Source organism: Idiotropiscis lumnitzeri, chromosome 14, assembly GCF_059441095.1.
Source record: "Idiotropiscis lumnitzeri isolate Australia: NSW breed Sydney's pygmy pipehorse chromosome 14, RoL_Ilum_1.0, whole genome shotgun sequence".
Taxonomy (NCBI): Eukaryota; Metazoa; Chordata; class Actinopteri; order Syngnathiformes; family Syngnathidae; genus Idiotropiscis; species Idiotropiscis lumnitzeri.
In genome coordinates, this window is record NC_142404.1 from 15909199 (window position 1) to 15925273 (window position 16075).

The following is a 16075-nucleotide window of genomic DNA, read 5'->3' on the forward strand; positions in this document are numbered from 1 at the left end:
ATTTTCGACTAATATCGATCACGTGGCCATCGTGATTCATATTGATATTGAATTATCGCCCAGCCCTCGCCAGAACTATGTCTTAAAGGTTGAAGCGGAACATTCTCAATAACCAAGTTGATTGAAATTCCTCGAGGAAATTTGCACCGCTCACCATTCCAAATATGTCGTGCTACACGACGAGGTTACGATGCGGCTGGCATTAAAAACAAAAAACGAACGCTTCATCGCAAATGGGGCGTGATCAGCTGATGCCCGGCGAGTGTAACACCATGAAATTGGGCACAATCTGGAAGGGAGCTTTGAGTCACTTTCATGCAACGTGTATCCAATGCGGAGTGTGAACATTACTCGGGTCACTCGTGCGTTCACTTGTGACACCGCAGAGGGTTGCTTTGAGGTGATCAAGAGGATGCACGTCTGATAGCTTCAAATGGGAGCGTGAGATGCCTTTGACACCGTTACGCTTTGCTCTGTGGGTTTCTATCGCCGCTGCTTTTGCTCAAGAAATGACTGCCAAGCACACACGGGACACTCCCTCAAGGCAAGATGAAGCAGTTTTTTTTTTTTTTTTGGGTGAGGGTGTTAATTGTCAGCTGAATTAGAACACTCAAGTACAATTGTCAGTTGATGACCGTCCATTCGGCTTATCCTTTAGAAGGAGGTGATGGGCCGGGGGATCCGATCCCAACGGACGTTTTGAGAAGAGACACTTCCACCCAGGGCATGTTGTTCGATCGCACACACACACACACACACACACATGCACTGCAGGCACTTTTGAGTCTCCAATTAATTAGCGGAGGGAGACGAAGCACGTGGGACCTGCAGAAGACGCGAGACAAAAAAGGCTTAAACTTTAAGTATCAATACGGATCATTTTTGGCTTGAAATAGCAGCATCGTGTTTATGCTAATATAAGAAAAATAGTATTTGGTTGTTGCCATGGAGATGACTTGATTGATCTTGAACACAAATAGAACATTAGTTGTGTACTTAAATATTGGGTTGTCATTATTTTCCGTTTTCTAATTCAGTTTGTTGTTAAAATTCTATGTACTGTTCACAATAAAATGAAGACGAAAATCGTGAATAACTTTGCTGCGACTTCACCGGCATCCGTAGTGAGCCACAAAGAAAGCGTGTGTGTGTTCAGTAAGTGTGTTGCTTTTGTGAACATTTAATTAATGTAGGAAAGGTAAAGTGACCCAGTTCTATCAGCGGAACACCAAGTTGCCGCTCGGTGAGATTTGATATTAAGCAAGTCCTGGACAGGAAAAGGAAAAGAAAAAAAAAAAAGCACCATTGGTTTTCTTTTTTCTGTGGCCGCATAAATCAAGACTGCAGAAGCTCAAAGAAAGATGTCAGGAAATTATAATAACTACTCGCTTGAAAAAATAAATAAATAAATAGAAAATGTACATTTTATGTTGCTTTTTTTGCCAATAAATTTTGGAAAGATATTTGCTACGGAACATGCTTTTGTGGGATGAGCAGCACAACCATTAATATTTGATGTACTTTAGTGTGATAGAAAGATTGAAGTCTCATCAGCGATGAATAACAAACAAAACATTTGAGCAATTTTACAATCCCACCCACGACGCCACCTTTTTAAAATTTCTTTCCCGCTACTCTCCTCAGAAAACAAACAATAAAACATTTCCATATTTACTGTAGTATTCGTGTGTTGGATGTGTGCCCTTTAAGGAGCGTGGCCTAGCGAGAGCCATTTGGGGGGTGGAGTCACGTTGACCACAGAGTGTGTGTGCGTTAGTTGTGGCCTACAGCAGCTCCTTGCGAGTCTTCTCATTTTGTTTCTGTGTTTGACTGTTTGGCTGAAATTGCATCAGCGATCGCGGCCCCCGCCCTGCGCGCACACACGGGTATTCCGGAACATTTATATCAGCCAATCGGCTGGCTCGCAACACGAAGCAATTCGACCAAGTGGTGGCTTGGAGTCAAAGTCGCACTATTGCCTCTTCCCGTTTTTACTCGTCTGTCGGCGTGTAAACCTCCCCTCCGTTCTTCCGTATTTGCAACCAAATGTCACTTCTTCATGGCGCCATTTAGCAGCATTTAGTACCGCTACATTGCTAATGGCACTCGACAAAGAGACGCTGCCTGTCAGACTCACGCCATCGCCGGATGGACTGAATTAGGACAGCGGTTCGTCTTTTTTTTAGCCAGCGTAACCCGACATGCCGGTGACGGGTCGTCGTGTATGTCGCACCTTCATACATGTGTGGCATCGTGGCTCTGCACAATCGTGTCCTCGGGAGGGGAAATCAAGGAAGGTGCCAAATGAATACACACCACGTCGAGTCCGGAATTTCTAAAGTCGGCAGGACAGATGAGTCTTGAAAGAGCATCTGTCTCCTTTAACACTTCTGAATACGATACTGCAAGGTTAATCCTAATGAATGAATTGATGTATTTTGTCAGTGACAAAGCCAAATTGTTACAAAGACGCCAGAAGCGATGTGCTGTATAAATGTGCCGCTATAAGAAACGGCTTTACATCACTCTACGTAATGAGACAAGCACTTGGAATTATTATCAGCATCATTATAGGTGTTCATCTGCGAGCACGTCAAAATTATTTGTCTTGGTACGGCATGATCGAGATGTGATGTTTTATTATCTACCGGAAATTAAACATGCTCCAAATGCTTTTGAGGGATGTGAAGGACACGTTCTAAAGTGCTTTGGAGGATAAGAGTGTGTAATGCGTCATCACAGCGGGGTTTATCCATACTCGCCGGATAATGATTTGCTTATTATGCCCCTTTTATCCTTCCTCTTTCACAAGATGCTTCAGAAGAAAAAAAAAGCTTCACCACCTCCGATCTGGCGGCATAGCTCCGTTTTGTTCCATCTTCTTGCAAACCTAAATTCCTTCATTTGTCATCCTGTCACTTTATTTGTGACCCAAAATTCCACGCTGGCCGCGTCATCAAATAAATTAATCACTTGCCAGGATTCATTTCTCCCTCGTGGCTCTCTTGTGTTTTGGCTTCATTTCCATATATTTAATGGCCCGGTTGTGCTCGCTTTACGCCACGAAATCTTCCCAACTTGGGGCAACTTTGACTTGATTTTAGTGAGACGCGTCTGCCATCCCAGTTTTCTTCTTTTGGCTGAAAATGTATCTGTTTTTGTTTTCAGGCCGAAATCTTGCATGTGGAGAAGAACTTCATTTAGTCAGACCGTAGCCTCATCTAATGTCAAAACATTGCTTTGCCACAATTTTGTGCCATCAGTTGGTAATTAATTTTGGTCAAATCATCGTTTCTCATTGAAATGAATGGAAAGGCCCTTAAACCATTCCAGCTTCCAATAAAACACCAACGGAAAATGTTATAACCTGATTTACTGGGTGGACGGTATTTCTACATGAAAACACAGTCACAAAGGCTCAAAAAGCTGCAGTCATATGATTTGTTTTTCACAGAGGATAAAGAATTGATGTCTGCAAGTATTGTTATATTGTGTGTTTGCTGGACTCTTTTGGACTGGCTTAGCACTGTGGCATTTTAGTGACTTTGGTTAGCCATTTTACATCGTTTACACGTTTGTAAAACAAATACACAACATGTAATTCTCACTGCTTTAACGTTAGGATGAACAGTAAATTTCAACCGGGAGTGGCAATAAATAGCTCAAAGAAGGAATTGACCTCTTTTTTTTTTTTTTTTGCAAGAATAGTTGTTTATCTGCCAAATAACTCCTCACAAAATATTTAGTTCTTAGTGGTCAACACTAAATGGGGCTGAGCCTTTGACTCTTTTATTGTGACATAAAAAAAAATGCGACAATTACCTTTGGTAGACAAAGCTGTTGAAAATAACCAGCCAGGAGCCTCCAACACCTTCCGGTTGTTTGAGCGAGCTGCTGCGGTCGATGTGTTGCTTGAACTCTTTTTGAGAAATTCTGCGAAAATAAACAATTAGCTACATGGAGTTGGCAAGAGCGTTTAGTTTGATTGTGTCTCATTATGGTACATGTGCACAGTACATTACCCCCACACGCACTCATTGCCGGGGTGTGTGGGCGTGTGTGTGTGTGTGTGTGTGTGTGTGTGTTCCTCGGGGGGGGAATTGGGATGCCAAGTGTGAAACTGTGACCAGACACAAGCATGAACTTGGATATTTGAAACAATTCATAGCCATTTTTAATTAGCGCACTATATGGACACGGAAAGAAAAGGGTCTTTATGAATTTACAAGCATATAAGTAGGGGAGCATGAAGATAATTTACTTTTTTTTTTTTTTTTTGACACCTAAAAAAAAAGCATCCCAATTATTCCTATGAGCCGAGTGTGTGTCACGTTTGAACTTGCGTCCTCATTAAGGTTCCCTCACACCACGAGACATGTGAACGTGCTCCAAGCGTCTCCACAACAACAACAACAACGACGACGACATCGTCTATGGCGCTCTGTCTTTTTTCACCCAGCCACCCCTGTGAGAACCTCACACCGCCGCTTCAAATAAAATTAGCATAATTAAGAATTAACGCGCGTTAATTGTTGCGCTTGATGCAAACTGGAGGCCAGATCTGTCAGTTAGTGCCGAGCAACCGTTAACTGCTTTGTCACCTCCTGCTTGGGGTGTCGCTACTTTTGCAGCCTGTGTGCGAAGACGATCCATGCAGTGCGAACTCAACGACCGCAATGTTAGCCATGCCTATCAAATTTAAGGTCTTTGATTGAAATATTATTATAAAATATAGTGAAGTCATTTTCAAAATTCTATAACCTAATTTATAGCAAATTATTTTGCGGACCCACAAGGGCCCCCGAACCCTACTTTGATAACCGCCGCACGAAAGGTCAAAAATATGACACAGTGTGATGCAATGCGGTTGTATTGCTCTGCAAACTCCAAGCACAGTAACGTATTGCTCTTCAAGGACGTTTTCAAGAAGAGTTTGTAATGTTCCCCCTGTGGAGGTAAAACAGGTGCCTATTGGGCCGACCGGGACGCAACCTGGCAATAAAGCGTGACATTTGAAGAGAGCAAAGAGATATTCCGTGCTTTATCACTCAGGGTAGTAGATGGCGCATTGTTCTTCTTCTTTTTTTTTTTTTTTTTTTAGGTTTTACACTCGCAGGAAGGATATTCACAACACAGAACATCCAGCAGTGCAATATGTCAAAAGTTTCTCTGTCTGTAATGTTACAAGTTTGCATAGTGTTACAGTTTGTCTCTTGCGTGTGAACGTAATTAATAATTAAAACCAGCCAATAGGATTTAAAGGTTTAATAAAACCCAACAAAGGCAGAAAAATAAGATCCAAATTGGACGAGGTTGTCATAACAGGATGCAAAAGAATTATTAGGGAACTATGCCCGAATTTGAATTTTGATTTCAAGCAGCCATTTTAGACAAATTCCACAGCGAGCACTCTAACAGACTCTTAATAGCGAGTTCATCCCTACTGAATATTTTTAGAATCCATTAATTTATGTATTATTTCATCAATTTTATTTTGTTTTCCCTCTTTACAAAATAGCCTTTCGATTTTTTTTCTCCCTGTACCATTTTTTTTTTCTTTTTTCACAGTAACCTACATTTCATATTCGTACTCAAAATACCTTTTTTCCCTATTAATTAAAAGTAAAGCGTGTATTGTACGGTACATTATCCCCCTAACGGCCCCATGTGGAGATCATGAAGTGGAAAACTAATGGTGTGGACTTTAGCATTTGGGCTTGGCATGAGTCATTTACATATCTGGTCGGGGATGTGGATGTATGTGCAAATATGCAGAAATGTGTGTGTCCCGCGCCCTCCCCCTCGTTTTAGAGAGGAAGTCAGAGAAGAAGTGTTGCCTCTCTCCCCTCTGCGAGCTGAAGGTAATGAGATTCTGTACGCCGGCGACCACGCCGAAGATGAGGAATCTTGATTATTAAGGAGAGGAATATGGCAGTAAGAAAAATCTGTTTGTTTGTTTGTTTTGTTTTTTTATCCTATCACCCCGAGATACAAAGGTGACCCCCGTGTTCCATTCATTAAATCCCGCCTCCTCTAATTCATCAAAGGTAAACTATCACGGCTTCTGCTGAGCTCATCAGAAACAGGCAAACTTGTTAGGTGCGCCTCAAAAGGACACATGGCGGGATTTGGATTTTGAGCGCAGTCCTAATTCTAGCTCGCCGTCGAACGGAGCCTGCGTTAGGAGCAATAGCAGAGACTGTTGTGCTTGCTTTCATACGGGAAAAGTTCAGGACAATCAAAGTGAATTATGACCTCCATTACAGGACAAGCGTAATTATTTCAAGGACGTCGAGAGATGTGGCGTCTCAGCAAATATCACAGCGCGTTTGGATTTTCCGAGCCCTCCAGTCATGGACAAGCAAGACCGGCTTTCTTTTAGACCCGTCGCCTGTTAAGTCTGAACAAATGACGTTTTGAGGCAAAAGATAAGTTAGGTAGGCCAGAATGAATATTGTATGCTCAGTAGGTGAGATTTGCAGTGGGGTACCTTTCTGCAGTGGCGCACCCCATCCAGAAGGTGGTGCTGTGGTGAAAAAAGCACTTGCGAGCAAACGGTCAAATTCGAGATGAGAGAAAACTTTTTAATGGCTCACTTATAAATTATTGAGCCTCTAGAGTTCAAACAGAAAGGTCGACTAGCGCCATTTACACAAAATTAGAGATGTGACTTAAACCTTGCGAAAACAAACACATCAAATATATATATATTTTTTTTTTCGCCAAATAACATGCCATTTGCATTTCACTGCTGTGTACGTTATCTCTTTTGAATATATTTTACTCAATGCTTTTACGTTCAACCTCCTCATACATTTTTTTCATTTGCAAATTGGAAATAAATAAATAAATCCAATGGTAATTACTAATTCTCCACCAAATTATTGGCCAATATTAACTCTTTTAAATGTGTCAAAAGGCAAAAATCACCTCAGTTTTCTGAAATTGATTCTTTATTATTATTATCATCATTATTATACATACTAACACATTATAACACATCACAAAGATAATCATCTCTGCCCACCATTCAAAAGTGTGCCCAAAAAAAAATTGAACTGATTTTTGCTGATTTTCCTCTCTGTTGTTAGTTAGATAAATATTAAAGGTCAAAAACACTCAATTTTTCTCTTTATAGTTGTAAGTATTTAGGTTTAGTGTTCAGTCGGTCGGTTAATCTCGTATTGGAATTTTATTGTGCCAAATATCAGAATTGGCATCAGCCTCTGAAAAAAAAAAAATAAATATTGATGGGGATTGTTTGGCTGTTTTTCTTCAATGTATACATCTTTGAATAAATGTGTCAGTAATGTTTATCTGTCGTGATGTTCGGGTAGTAACGAGCTGTTGGCTGCCAGGCCGGCTTTGCCCAGAGACATGAGAGAAACATCCCACACGTCAGCCAGCTGAGTCATCGCTGGTACGCGTCAACCAGCCCAGACTCACGCCTGTCCCTCCTCTCAAATGTCACATGAGCTCACGTCAAGCGACACTCGTGGCGAAAGCACAGCGAGCAAATTAGACAGATTGCTTCTCGTGGTGGAACAAGCTGACGGAAGAGAAGAGCGACAACGCGCAATAGCTTCTTGTGGGAATTTAGCACCAAAAAAATCAATAAATCCTGTATTGCGTTTGAGCACTACTTGCTGTGCATTCCGAAGCCTCCTGGCAGTTATTTTTTGCACAAAGTTGCAGCGCTGTCTGCCATACATTTGACGTATTTATTAATTTTGGGATTCTGATGGCTTTTCCGTGAAAATGATGCTCCTTATGAATTGTATGACCAAAGATTCATTTATTTTTTTGGAAGGTCCAGCAATAATAATCGTATGACATATTCTCATCTGATTTTGGATTTCATTTTTTTTCTCATCGTCATGCCTTTTTTTATATGCATTCCTACAAAATTCCCCCTTCCGAACCTGCTCAGCTACCTTATTCCCATTGTACTGAAACTTTTTGGAACAATTAGCTGCACTACTCTCCAAATCCCATCAATGAATCCTATAAATCATGTGAACAGGAATGTAAATGTAACGGCAAATTGTGCACGGTGAACATTTGAGTCAAATCGCATCCGAGGATCCTCTGAGATCGAGATTAAGATATTTTCCCTACTCAGAGATGCAAATGAATCTTTAAAAGTGGACATTTTACCTGCCCTGCCCCCCCCCCCCCTCGACATGGGTAGCTCCGGGGGGGGTGACGGGTTCATTTTCATCCCTATGGGCAATTCTACTTCCAAATGAGTTTCCTGAAGTTAAACCACGTTCACACTTAATGAATTAAACGCTACATATAGGCGTGGGAGTCTCTTTTTTTTATTTTGCGCCGCTCACCAAGACACGGTGAGGCTTTTTTCTGTCCTTTATTGATGATGCACTCTGTGCGTGTTGTGTTGTTTATGTCTTTGTGCGTGAGTAATGTGTGGGCAAGCGATTTAGATAAGACAAATTATCGCACAATAATACACTCTGATGACATTTCTTTATCTCTTCTTATTCCGATGATGACTTATCTGCCGTGTGCACTTCACTGACATCGGGAAAATAGTCACATGAAAGACAGCGGTGACATATTAGTGTCTCGCCTCGTCTCGGGAATTAAATGAATGTTCATTTTATTTGGGGGGGGGGCAGTTTGCATTCCTTTTTAGTTAGGGAATATCCAAATGTGGCCTTGTACTTGCAGGAATGCTCTCGCCGTATTATTTATTTTATTTTTTCGGGGGGGGGGCCTTTTCCCCAATTGAGTTAATTAATGATATGTGTGGAGTATTGTTGCTCATTTTTATAATGAATGCATCACGCTACTGTCACTGAGAGCGTTTTGACAAATAGGTGGGTGGGTGGATCTAAAAAAGCATACATTGGTGGCTGCCGAGGGGTTAGATTTTGAATTAATCGAGGGAAATGAATTCAGTAGTAATAGGGCCTGACAGCGCACTGTGGCAATTCTGATGGCGATGATTGATGCTTGACGCACACAAACACGCACACGCGCACACACTGGCTCGTGACAAATAATGCTTGTTTAGCTCCTGGTGTATTTGCCCATGCAACGTGCGTGTTCATTAAAAGTAAAAACATGTAAATGATTGTGAGCAGCGGTGGGAAGTGACAAAGTACAAATACTTCGATGCTGTACTGAAGTAGCTATTGCAGATGGGCCGTACTTGGCTTGAGAATTTGTTTTTTCCGATGACTTGCTACTTTCACTGCCGGCATTTGAAAGCAGGGCTCTGTACTTTTTTTTACTTCTCAATTTCCCAGCCTTCGCGGATGACAGTAAGACATAAAAAGATGTAAATCAAAAGTCAATTATGATTTCGATTTTGATATATCACGGTCTTATAAGGCGTAAAAATTGCAAATAGGCCCAACTTTAACCTGGGAGTCACTGCAATAGATTCGGAGAAATCAAGCTAACAACATTTAACATCTTTTTTTTTTTTCTTAATGTAAGTTAATGAAAGAGGCAAACTCAAAATGAGTATTGACAGGGCAAAATTATATTTATAATTTCGTACGAGACATGAAAAACATGAATAAAAAGGATGCTGGAACAGATTAATGAGTTCAGTTGACAGTAAATTAAGTTACAAGCTTGCTTATGGAACCAATTAAACTCTTAAGTCAAGGTACTACTTTATCTGTCATTTTTACTTAAATTCAGTGGGAGAGTGAAGTAAAATGTTTTGTTCCAGGCCACATGAGTAGCTCGTGGGCCTGTTCTAAAAATAAGTTACCGCTGACTGAGATATTGTGTTTGCAGAAATGTACGTGTTGCATATTGGCATTGATCTATTTCCTAATTATTGTGAGATGTCATCGTCTTGATTTCTGTCTTCTCATAATTTAGTATAATTCATTATTAATAATAACCAAATAATATTCTTAACAGTAATTTGAGCAAATGTTTTATTTTAAATGCGCCGCCATCTAGTGGTTGAAAGTAGAATTACACTCAACATACAAATACGAATTATAAATTTGCCTATTTGGCGAACAGTGAACCCGGAACCCATAATGATGCGTTGACTGTTCTGCATTCTTTGTCTGATTGCAGGTGCGTTCGGACTGGAAGACAGCAGGCCCCGATCATGGCTCCCATCACGCCGCTGTAGTCCGAGCCGCGTGACAGTGGCGTAATGCTGATCAGATAACCGTGTGGAGTCACTGCTCACTTGTGTCACAACTGCCGTCCGCCATCACGTCAGGACCCGCGGCTGACATTTTCTCCGCGGCTTCCGATCGCAGGACCGGCACCTTGCGAACGCGCCTGTGCCCGGTGGGGGGGGGGGCACAGGTGGCGCCACTTCCTGTTAAGGTGACACCGCCTCCCGGTGAGTCACAAACAACCCCCAGCGTGCATCTGCTCTGATACTTAGCGTTATCCTCAAGCTTAATGAATGCAAACAGGCCTTGTGTGTGCGCGCCATATGTGGTGTTATTGGTTTGAGAGGTTGTCTAATCATTACAATCAAGCAACGATACGACACACAGAAGAGCAGCAGCAGTAGTACCTCCTACAGCACGGCCGTCGAAAGTCATATTCGTCCTGAGATGGTTAAGGTGGCTTGGTCTCCATTTTTCTTGATTTGGTTTTGATTGGCGCTAGTCTTGTATCCGGTTTTGCTATCTTGTTGAAGATTTTCATGCGTTCCACACCGCCGTCGTCCTTTGTGGCGTCTAAACTAGGAAACGGAGAAGCCGGGAGATATGATTTCCCTTTTTTTATTGTTTGAGAACATTCTGAAAGATAATGTTTCATAAATTGACCGAGCCGTTAAACACGTATTTCCTCTCGACCTTTTTCTCTTGTGATTGTATTGCGCTTCAGAAATGAAGAAAAGAAATCCAAAGTGAAGAGAGTGGCAGATCTATAAATGGCTCGCGCTCCTTCGGCAATGGCGGGAGCGAGTCACTGACCATTAGTGCGCCCCGCTACACTTTCTTCTATGACCTGTCAACTCCTCTTCTAATGTGCCAGGAAATAACTCTATTTCCCACCCCAGTGAAGACCCACCCCACTCGCCATGCAGTGTTCACATGTGAAAAATGGATAGCGTGTTCTGGTGGCCACTTGTGTAGAATTACATGGATAGTTTTGGTGTTTAACTCACAAAATCAAATGTGTGCCACCGATTGATGGGCGAGTTGAAGTCAATGCTACATTTTTAAGCATTAAAAACAAAAAAAGTTGATCCAAAGCGGGCCATAAAGTTCTACTTTGTTGTTATTTTCACTTTGGTCTTCTATCTCGCGACAATTATTTCATCAAAGAACGATTAGTGGGAGGTTAGTGAAAAGAAGAGTGCTGCTCCTCCCCGTGTCACACTCATCGGCATGGATCATTTGTTCCTTCGGCGAACGTGGAGTGTGGTTGCAACTCTCAGAAAATGAGCCGCTTGTGTTCGGAGGAGGTGTGTGTGTTTGTGTTCGTGCATGCGTGCCTGTCTATCTGTGTGCATATATGAGAGAGAGCATACGTGGGTGTTCCTGTGGGTGTGTGTGTGTGTGCATGTTTGAGAGTTTTCCTGTCTGTATGAGTTTTTCTTGTTGTGTTGTGTGTTTTCGTGTCTAAGTGAATGTGTTACGTTAGTTTGTGTGCGTGAGTGTGTGTTTCTATATGTCTGTATGTAATGTGTGTGTGTGAGACAGAATCTTGCATTGTGCGTGTTTCATGTGTGAGAATATTCGTGTGTGAGCGTCGTCATGTCGTGTGTGTGTGGGGGGGGGGTGTGCACTTATGCTATCCCCTGCTGCTAGTCGGCCGTCCACCCACCCAAGCCAGCAAGCAAGCCCCTTTGCAGCCACTCTGTGTGCGCTCCTGCATGGAGCCAATCCAAGCAGCATTATTTATGCCGGGCGGGCCAAACAGCCCTTTAATTACTCATAAAGTCCTCCCTCCCGCTTTGCTCGCGCCCGCCGCCACCGGCAGCCCTTAAAGACTCCCTAAAAGCTGCCTGTGTGATATTAGCACAACAGAGCCTTTTCCAGGAGAAATTAAAAGATAAATAAATCTGCCGGTGATTTACATGCGCGCGGCAGCTGATATTTATACTCGGCCGCGCGTCCCTGAAGGCGTTGTCTTATTACCGCCACGCACCCAGGCAGGGAGGCGGGCAGGTGATTAATTCCGCTCTTAGCACGCGCCAACAAGGAGCATGGGAGGATTTCTAAAGAGCTCCATCTCCTTATTTTCCCTCTTTAATTTTTTTCCATTTGTTTCCACGGCCACATCAGTTGCTATGTAAAGAGCGGCTTTTTGATCACGTGACGACGCATGACGCTTGCCGAGGGGATAAACGCTACGGTGGCCGCTGTGCTCTGCCCCAAACGATTGCGGCTTCACATGTTTAAAGGATTGACGAGAGACGCTCTCCCGCCACTGCGAGAAGAGACCGACACGTTTTCGTCTCTGGGCGGCCAGCTCATCAAAGCACTCATCATCTGCGGACTCGCGTTGTCATCCCTTACACACGCGCGCGCACACGCACTCACGCTTACGCAGGAGTCACCTCTAAAATAGCAAACCACCTTCATACTAGTTATTTACTTGACTGCCATTTATATTTGAGCAGTACCTTGACTTACAAGGTTAAACGGGCGTCTTGAGATGCGAATGACCCGACTGACAAGTTTCTCGAGATACGAGCGGTCGTTCGGCAGATTTTTTTGTTTATAACTTTGTAAAAAAAAAAAAAGAGGCTTATTACTATTTAATGGCACTTTCAGTACTGTCAAGCCAGACATAAATTATTAATTAATTATTAAGACCAAGCCCAGAAAACAGGTGAGCTGCGACCCGTAAGGCACTTTGATGTCAGTTTCAGTCGATAGCATTGGATAACTTTATTTGAATAAAAATACTGAGAGTAGACGGTTGACACCATTTGGATTCTCTCTCTCTCTCTCTGTTTTTTTTCTTGATGCGTTCGGATCGGAACTTGGTTCCCGCAGACAGGACAAAGAAAGTGACTCAGACTCAGGTGCAACACAACATGGCTTTGACAGTTCTTTAACTTTTTCAGGATTCATAAACACTCTTTTGTGTTGTGATATTCTTTTGGGGCATATGACTCGCACCCTAAAATGTGAATCATGTGGGAACAAATGTAGAAAAGGACAAGTGTTTTGTCACGAGGAAGGTAATTAGTCCATAAAGCTGCTAATCTTGCTGTCACGTGACATCATCAGTCGCCGTCCCAGTGTGGACTGTTTCAAGTCTCACTCTCTAATTGCTTCTTTACTCCGGCGTCAGGCAGTGATAGATCTCTATTTTCCCTCGCAATTTGTTACACTCCTTGCTATATAATTGGATCAGATTAATTATTTTGATGAATGTCTTTCAGGGATTTCTGCGTGTAACCATTCATTTTAGGGCTGGCGTGCTCAGATTTTACATGTCAGTGGGGTCTTGTGAATGCAAAAAAAAAAAAAGAAATGTCTCAATCAGTCACTGAAGCCCCCGGTTTTCGCAGGGGATGCTTTCCAAACCCTCACGGATTGGGGAAATTCTGCAAAATACAGACACATAACAAATTGTTTACATAGTTTTAATTTTGACCCAAAAAGAAGCCATGCGTGCGTGCATTTGTAAGTTCCGTTGTTTCACTGTGACCTTTCTCCTTGCTTGGCCTTCCTTTTCTATAGCACTCTTCGCACACATATTAGTTGAATCTAGTTAAGACCTTGGGGTCACATGGGCTTGGCAAAGTCGTGGGCGTGTCTAAGATAATATAAAAACAAGCAACTGTTTTGGAGGGATTAGACCAGTCGTGGGCAAACTACGGCCCGGGGGGCCACATGCATGCGGCCCGTTAAACGTTTTAATCCGGCCCGTCAAATTTAAATGAAAAAATTAAATGAATAATTTATTTTCTAAAAACTGTGGTTTTTCAAACACAGATATTTTGGTTGTAATGCTTTTGTTCACTTTCATTTAAAATTAAATGTATTTTTTTTTTCTCCGATGAGGTGAGGTTACCAAAACACTCCATCCATCTGCTCTTGGTCCTCCGTCAAATTTTAGCCAATCAAAAAGTTTGCCTACCTTCCGCATCTGACAAAATATAATCTAGAAATCAACTGAGAAAATATACTCTTCTGGTAATCAGTGTTAGTATAAGCCATAATTAAAGATGGCTAAAGTTCCCTCAGGACTTTGCAAATCGGTTCCGAGAACTAACCACGAGCCACCACAAGTTCGGAAATATAACCTAATTTTTTGTTTAAATCTGACTTATTGACTAATCGACAGATGAAGCGATTTCTAAAATGATGACTATTTGTGGCCCCTCTGTCATCACACGTGAACATTAGTTCAACCACTGGGCTGCCTGTATTTACCCCCGCAGGCGCTCGCCAAGTTCAATTGCAAGTTTAATAGTTTATTAATGAGAACTAAAACGGCTAACCGAGGCCTTAAATCCAAACTGAGCTCCTCCAAAAAAAATAAAAAATAAATAAAAAATACTGTCCAGTTAAGGCGGACGGACACGAGTCAATTCCCTGTGCATGCGAATGGCTCATTAACGGGGCGAGACGAGCCTGCGCGTTTGTATATGGCCGCCGTCGGTGGACGTGCAGAATGGATTTATGGTGTCACTCAGCCCTGGAGGACGACTAATGAGGGTGCGCCAGGCTACCAGCGTCCGAGTGGGGTAATTCCACCCACAATCCATCCAGCAAGGGCGGGGGGGCGTCGCGGGCGGTTGCTGCTGGAAGGAGGACACATCCCTCATTATGTGATTGTGTCTCAGGAGCTTTCTTTAATATTTTAATAAATAACATCAGCCCAACAAGAAATTAATGAATAGTATCATTAATAATGAGCCGGCGCCTTGTCGTGATAGGACGGATATTAAATTGAAGCACCGCTCGCGCGCACGGGGAGGGCGGGAGTGGGGGGGGGGGGTCTCCAGAGATTTGGGATTGTTCCGGAAGCAAACAAGGCCAGTGTATGAGGCGGCCATCCCTCTGTGCCAACAGCTTTTACAACAGGTTGAAAGTAATAAAGGAGGATTTTCCCAACGAAGGAGTTAAGCCGCGGGAAATCTGCTCATGTAGATCGGCGTGAGAGGCGCAGCCAAATGTGATCCTTAATTAAACTTTAATCAAGACGACGCTGTTTGCGAGGAGATGTCGTTTAGACAAGAAAAAAAAAAAAAAAAAAAAGTGCCCCCCCGCTTTGCTTGGAGCCAGTCAACCCTCCCCGCCTTTTCGTGTAGTGGTCATAAACCCACTTATGTACCGACTCACCGAAACCTGTTTGTTTGTTTGTTTGCCTCGACAAGCCCGCTATCGCTCGTCTGTGTGCTTTTGCATTGCGCTCGACATCGGTCCGGATTTCCCCACACCGCCTCGCTTGATTTGCTCGCAGGAAGTCTTGCCCTTTTCCGATGATGCGCAAGCACTCGATGTGTCTGTAGCGGAATTAGCCCGCTCATTGCGACATAATGTGACGTGAATGTTAGTTGCTTGGATGACAGCGCTGGAAATCACAGCCGAGATGCACTTTATCACATTGAGCTGTCGCATGGAATGAGAGGGACACACGCAACAACAGTCCAATCTGTTATATTGTTGATTTGGGGCTTCGGCGTCATATGGATTTACGTCAATTTGTAAAATGACGCCCATAAGAATTCACACCCTGGCTGGGTTTTGCTGAATCTTTGTTATAATATTTGGGGATTTTTCATTATCGTTCAATTTGATAAAAAAAAAAATTGTTAAAAATATTCAAAGTCGGTCTTGGTGTACCCAGCTTTAATTAGGTTTGTTTGTTTGGATATTTTGAAAATAGTTTTTCCTCAAAATCGGCGAATAGAAACAAGGATATGAAAGGAAAAACGTTTATTGTGTCAGTCTCAGAGTAACGACGTGTTTTCCTCCCTTCAACGCTGATCATATATGCTGCATTGATTGTAATTCTTTTATTTATTTTTTTCACAGCGCTTAGTTAGTCCGACGATTACTCAGCTAGACTGGAAGCCGTGCAAATATTTGCTTATTTTCCTACAAATGGCTTTGCGGCTTTGCGACGCCTTTATCTTCAAGGTAAAATA

General features: G+C 42.6%; 1 long non-coding RNA gene across 1 annotated transcript in view; it reads left to right on the forward strand.

Annotated features, from left to right (window-relative positions):
• The window catches only part of LOC148323700 (uncharacterized), a 56190-nt gene that overhangs the window by 32688 nt on the left and 7427 nt on the right, over positions 1–16075 (forward strand). Inside the window, exon 4 of the long non-coding RNA XR_015846435.1 lies at positions 10069–10345. This is a non-coding gene — a long non-coding RNA (uncharacterized LOC148323700). The remainder of the gene's footprint in view (positions 1–10068; positions 10346–16075) is intronic.